This window comes from Nycticebus coucang, chromosome 8 (assembly GCF_027406575.1).
Source record: "Nycticebus coucang isolate mNycCou1 chromosome 8, mNycCou1.pri, whole genome shotgun sequence".
Taxonomy (NCBI): domain Eukaryota; kingdom Metazoa; phylum Chordata; class Mammalia; order Primates; family Lorisidae; genus Nycticebus; species Nycticebus coucang.
This window is the reverse complement of record NC_069787.1, coordinates 78,430,157-78,436,765: the sequence shown is the minus strand read 5'-3', so window position 1 is coordinate 78,436,765 and position 6,609 is coordinate 78,430,157. Positions and strand designations below refer to the sequence as shown.

The following is a 6,609-nucleotide window of genomic DNA, read 5'->3' as shown; positions in this document are numbered from 1 at the left end:
TGATGTTGACACTAAGTATGGAAGAACTTAAATGGTGACCTCAGCTTATTCTTCCATTAAACAGCAGAACCAGCAACTGAACCCCCAAGTGGCCTGTGTGCTACTGCTCTTTCAGGGTCCTTCTCCCTGCTGCTTGCCTCCTGGTAGGTGAAGGGAGGGCACGCCTAATGATCTTGATCAGGCTCTAAGTCTCCGAAAGAGTCTCTAAGGGCCCTAGAAAGTAGGTCATTAGGACATTATAGAATGGCTTCAGAAAGGAAGCCCCTCCACACTGCCACCATCCCTCTTGGAATGGCTCAGCTAAATTAAGCCAGTGCAATGACCTTATGCTCCAGGTGCATGCTCCAGCATGTGCTCCAGGTGCATGCTGCAGGGGCCCACAAATTACACACAGAGGTCTGGAGAGTGTGTGCATCTCTATCTGATAGAAAAGCCACATGCATTTTGACTGCACACCTCAGCTCAGTATCAGGGAGAAAAAATGCCACAAGAAGAGTTTCCAAAGGAAAGGATGGGAGAAAGAATGATTTTTCTCTGAGCCAGTAGCTCTGTCCAGCAGAGTGACTTTACCTCTGCTCAACAACGTTCTATTAGGTACTATATGCCAAAACAGTTCAAAAATAAACCAGTTGCAGTTTCTACCCATAAGAACTCACAGTCTGGGGACAGTTACTAGGTCCTACTAGTTCATTCCATGGTCTTCTGATGCTAATTTAAAAATTGCAGAGGAAGTTCAAGATGAAAACAACCTCAGGACAGTGAAATAAGGGCTGCGATGCAGGGAAGTGCGATGAGGACAGCAAAGGTGAATTATACTGGTTGCTTAGGGGCAACAGTTTTCACTGAGCGACTGAAAGATGAATGGGAGTATTCTCTGAGAGAGTGGCTGGTGAAATAATGAACAGGCAGAAGGAAGACTATGGGCTAGAGTACAACTCACTTTCAGCAACTGCTTGGTTCAGCTCCCCCAAATGCAGAGCTGAGGGAAGGACTTGGGCGCAGGCGACTATGTGAGAGGGTGTAATATTGAGGGTATAGGGAAAGTAAGGCAGATAAGAAAGAAAAGCTAATACAGAGCACATTTCTGAGTTGCTTACCACTGTGGGTGAAAAGGGCTCAGTCTTCAGAGGGCCTGCTAAGAAGACAGTCAAGAACCCACCTCAGAACTATTCCACTGGAGGAATGGGAGGCTTGATCGCAGGAAAGCTCACTTTGTCACACTTCAAGTCCTACCTGCACGCAGCTGAGTAGTCTTTGGTGCCTTTGGGGAAAGTAGAAAGCTCTCCTCAGTCTGCACATGTTGTCATTCTGTCTCACGTGTGGAGCTGTCCACCCAACTGTGCTGAATCAGATGGGCTGAGGGGACGTGGGACATCCCCAGCATCTGCTACTAACAGCCTGGGGCTCCTCCTCCCTGGACCAGCTAGAAGGGAAGGAGAGAGAATAGAGGTTGGGGATCACACAGGAGCCAAATTCTTGCCAATCTCTCGCTAACATTTGGACTGTGAGGAGTTTATAAAACAAAACCCTTTCAAGAAGCTGCTTCCCGAGAATCGCAACCTAGAGCAGACATTGCCAGTATTTAAAAGGCTGAATGAAAGCGCCTCAACAAAGTATCTTCCCCTCAATAAGCCTAAACTTTTTATTTCAGCTCTTCCAGAAATTTTGTCAGTTAAATATGTATTTAATATATTCCTTTTTTAATATCAAGCAAATTATCACAATTTCATATGGTTTCAAAATGTAAGTGCAAAAGATTTGGAGTGCCCATTTTTAATGAGGTATAGTTTTTACATACAGTAAAATGCACAGATTTTAAGCATATAGTTAGATGATTAGCATGCCTACTGTCATAATCATCCCATAATCAACAATAGAACATTCTGTTACCCGTAAAATGTTTCCTCTATTTCCTTTGAAAATAATCCCTCAACCCCAAGCACAGGCAACACTAATACACCTTTTATAGCTATATATTAGTCTTGCCTGCTCTTGAATGTCATGTGTACTCACTCCTTTGGGTCTAACTTCTTTCGTTCATTATAATGTGTAAAATTGATCCATGCTGTTCTATAATTCGGTGATCTGTTCCTTCTTAATGCCATGCTCTGAATTAATACACCAGAAATCTTTATCCAGGTAGCTATGGAGATAGCCATTTGGTTTGTTCCAGTTGGGGGCTATTATTAATCACATTGCTATGAATGTCACCCATAAGTCTTTTTGTGGACATATGCTTTTATTTCATTTGAGTAAATATTAATAGCTAAGGGTGGCATTACTTAGTTATAAGATAGGTGAATGTTTACCTTTACAAGGAACTTTTCCAAATATATTTTATCAGTTTCAGATTCCCACCAGCAATATATGAGGTTTAACGCTTGGTATTGCAAGTTTTTTTCATTCTAGCCATTCTAATGCCTATGAGCTATAGTGTCTCCTTGTGGTTTTAATTTGCATATCTTGAGCAACTTCTGTCTGCGTGCTCATTAGTTATTTATATATCTTTTTTGACATGTCTATTTTGTGCCTTTTGTCCACATTATTGGGTTGTCTTTCCCTTATTGACTTGTACTTTTAAGAAATGGAACTACCTAAATGACAAAAATTAGAGATTTTTATATATACAGCAAACATTTTAAACCTTACATGGTTTATAATTGTGCTTGGAGTTGAGGTTTTTCAGACAGTTAAATGCTTTTATTTAATAAATGGATAATAGACCATGTTGTCTTATTAACATTACATAATGTTAAAACAAAAACTTCAGGCAAATTAAATTTAACAGAGTTTAATTGAGCTAAGAATGATTTACAAATTAGGCAGAATAGACTGAAAGAAACTCCACTGCTGCCACATGGTCAGAGAGAATTTGTGAGCAGAAAAATGAAAATGATGTTCGGAAAACAGAAGTGAGGCACAGAAACAGCTGGACTGATTACAGCTCCGTGTCTGTCTTATTTGAATGTGGTTTGAACAGTTGGCCACCTTTGGCCGAAACTCAGTAAGCCGTACAAGAAGAGGTTAGTTTGTTTACACATCCAGTTAGGTTACAGTTCACTATATACAGAGAAACCTTTATGCTAAACTTAAAATATGTAAAGAGGCAGCTTTAGGATATGCCTATTGTAACAATGATTTGCCTTTGTTAGCTGTTATTTGCCTCACCATTAAAACAAATGTCAACATTTTGAGTTCCAGGTTGTTCTTCTATGATTTGATAAAGCTTCTCAAAAAGTCAGATTGTTCAATTTACATGCTGTGATATATGGAACACACACACAAATATATATACACATACCAATAGTCACTCAGAAATATCTCACGTGGGCGAGCCTTGTGGCTCTCCTTCAGCTGGCCGCCTACAGACGGTTCCTGCCGTGCTCCCCGCCCAGCCCCGCGGCTCTGCAGCGCACCAGCTGGCAGCACGTCACGGCGGTGGCAGAGCAAAGAGAACGATGCTAAGGGAAAGAATTTTGCCTCTTCTCCACATTCAGGAGGTCACTAATAAACAGGTGGACAGCCTCACCAAAGGAGAAAGACCTCTGATGCAAATGAAACTGAAGATTACTTAGAATCTTTAATAGCAATGTAGGAGAAAAGAGTGCCTGTTCTTGGGAGAGCAACCTAGAAGACTTAGTCGGTGCTTTAGAAGCCGATCTTTCTAACTACAAGAGCAAGATCTTGAGGTGTCTTTGTACAGTTGCACATCTGTTACCTGAGAAGTTGACAATTTATACAACATTAGTTGGACTACTCGATGCCAGAAATTACAACTTTGGTGGAGAATTTGTAGAAGCTATGATTCGTCAACCTAAAGAATCACTGAAAGCAAACAATTACAATGAAGCTGTATGGTCGGTCTGGTTTTTATCTGATCTTGTGAATTGTCATGCGATTGCCACCCCCATCGATGGTAGTAGCTATGTTTGAAAATTGTGTAAGTATCACTCAGGAAGAAGATGTGCCTCAGGTGTGATGAGACTGGTGAGTATATGCATTTCTGACATCTTTGTCCGGGATTGGAAAGGAGTTGTACGAAAAGACAGATGCAGACATGGACTGCATCTCTGCCAACACTGAAAGCTATCTTAAAAGATGCTAAAGACTCACGTGCCCATGTTACAAGTATGGACTGTGGACAAACCACATCCACAAGAAGAGTATTTCAATTGCCTGTGAGCCCAGACTCAGACATTGAAAAAGGATCGCTAGCAGGAACGGCACATCCTGAGACCTCATCTTGCCTTTGACAGCATCCTGTGTGAAGCACTACAGCACACCCTGCCCCCCTTTACACCACCTCCTCACACTGAAGAGTCAGTGTACCTGATGCCAAGGGTCGTCTTCAGAACGTTTGATTACACAGATGATCCTGAGGGTCCTGTTATGCCAGGAAGTCATTCAGTGGAAAGATTTGTAATAGAAGAGAATCTTCACTGCATCATTAAGTCTCATTGGAAGGAAAGGAAGTCTTGTGCTGCACAGCTAGTGAGCTATCCCGGGAAGAACAAGATCCCCTTGAACTACCACACAGCTGAGGTGATTTTTTGCAGAGCTTTTTCAACTTCCAGCACTCCCTCACATTGATGTGATGTATACTACACTTCTCATTGAACTGTGCAAACTTCAACCCGGCTCTCTACCCCGAGTTCTTGCACAGGCAACTGAAATATTATACATGCGTTTGGATACAATGAATACTACACATATAGACAGTTTATTATTTGGTTTTCTCATCATCTAAGTAACTTCCAGTTCCGTTGGAGGTGGGAAGATTGGTCAGATGATCTTACTCAAGATCCTGATAGTCCCAAACCAAAGTTTGTGGGCGGCGCCTGTGGCTCAGTGAGTAGGGCGCCGGCCCCATATGCCGAGGGTGGCGGGTTCAAACCCAGCCCCGGCCAAACTGCAACAAAAAATAGCCGGGCGTTGTGGCGGGCGCCTGTAGTCCCAGCTGCTCGGGAGGCTGAGGCAAGAGAATCACGTAAGCCCAAGAGCTGGAGGTTGCTGTGAGCTGTGTGACGCCACCGCACTCTACCCGAGGGTGGTACAATGAGACTCTGTCTCTACAAAAAAAAAAAAAAAAGAGAGAAGTTCTAAAAAATGTATGTGGTTATCTTACCATCAGCGTGTATTAGATATCATTCCGCCTACCTTCTCAGCTCTGCGTCCTCCAAACCCAACCTGTATTTACAAGCATGGAGATGAAAGTAGCAATTCTCCCCCTGGACATTCTGTAGCCCTTTGTTTAGCTGCTGCTTTTAAAAGTAAGGCAACCAATGATGAAATCTTCAGCATTTTGAAAGATGGACAAATTCCTAACCAGGATGATGATGATGAAGGATTCAGTTTTAACCCTTAGAAAATAGAAGTCTTTGTACAGACTGCTACATTGGGCAGCCAAGTCATTCAGCCATTCCTTCAGGGCTCTGGCAGAGTCTCACGAAGTCTTCAAAACCCTCGCTGAAAGTGATGAAGGAAAGTTACCTGTGCTAAGAGTCATGTTTGCGGTCTGGAGGAGCCGTCCACAGGTGATTGCTGTCCTGGTGGATAAGGTGATTCCTACACAGATTGTTAACTGTGCAGCAGCAGCAAATTGGATCTTCTCTTTAGAAATGTTTGTTTGGGAAATCTTGCACTCTACAATTAGTAAGATGAACAAACATGTTTTGAAAATCCAGAAAGAACTTAGAATAAGCTAAAGAGAAACTTGCAAGGCAGCACAAACGGTGAAGTGAGGATGATGATAGAAGCAGTGACAGGAAAGATGGGGCTGTTGAGGAGCAAATAGAAAGACTGCAGGAAAAAGTGGAATCGGCTCAGAGTAAGCAGAAGAACCTCGTCCTGGTCATATTTCAGTGTTTTATCATGATCTTGACCGAGCGCTTCCTATGATGTGAAACTGATGGGACCAGTGTGTTAACACCATGGTGTAAGAACTGCGTAGAGAGGCTCCAGCAGATCTTCCTGTGGCATCACTGGATAATCCAGCAGTACATGGTGACTCTGGAGAAAACCTTCTTTTCACTGCTGAATCAGACCCTCATATCCTGGCTGTGTTCCAGCAGTTCTGTGCCCTGCAGGCCTAAGGGTTAATTTTTCCCCCTTTTGTCAAGATTTTTTAAAAATATCTTAAAATACTTTGTCTTTTTTTGATAGTTTGAATGCTTGCTTTCTTGTAGTATCCTTTCACTTCTTTTTTTTATTATTAAATCATAGCTGTGTACATTAATGCGATCCTGGGGCACCATACACTGGTTTTATAGACCGTTTGACACATTGTCATCACACTGGTTAACATGGCCTTCCTGGCATTTTCTTAGTTATTGTGTTCTCAAGAACAGAAGAAAAAGCATCCAATGTACTCAGCCCTACTATGAAACTAATTTATGGATTTCACATGAAAGCTATAACCCAATTATAACCTAAGAATATGGGGAAGGGGGAGAGGGAGGGAAGGGGGGGGAGGTGGGCACAGAATCTGACTTTACTTTTAATTGCTTCTAAAAAGCAAAAAATCTCCTAATGACAATAATGTGAAAACAACCACAATGTATTATATATATGATACAACTTTTCTCTGATCAATTTGGTATTTTTTTTCTC

At 42.1% G+C, this 6,609-nt stretch overlaps 1 pseudogene; it reads left to right on the top strand.

Annotated features, from left to right (window-relative positions):
• Positions 1–3,962: 3,962 nt before the first annotated feature.
• On the top strand, positions 3,963–6,092 carry LOC128592297 (nuclear cap-binding protein subunit 1-like; annotated as a pseudogene).
• The last annotated feature ends 517 nt before the right edge of the window (positions 6,093–6,609 follow it).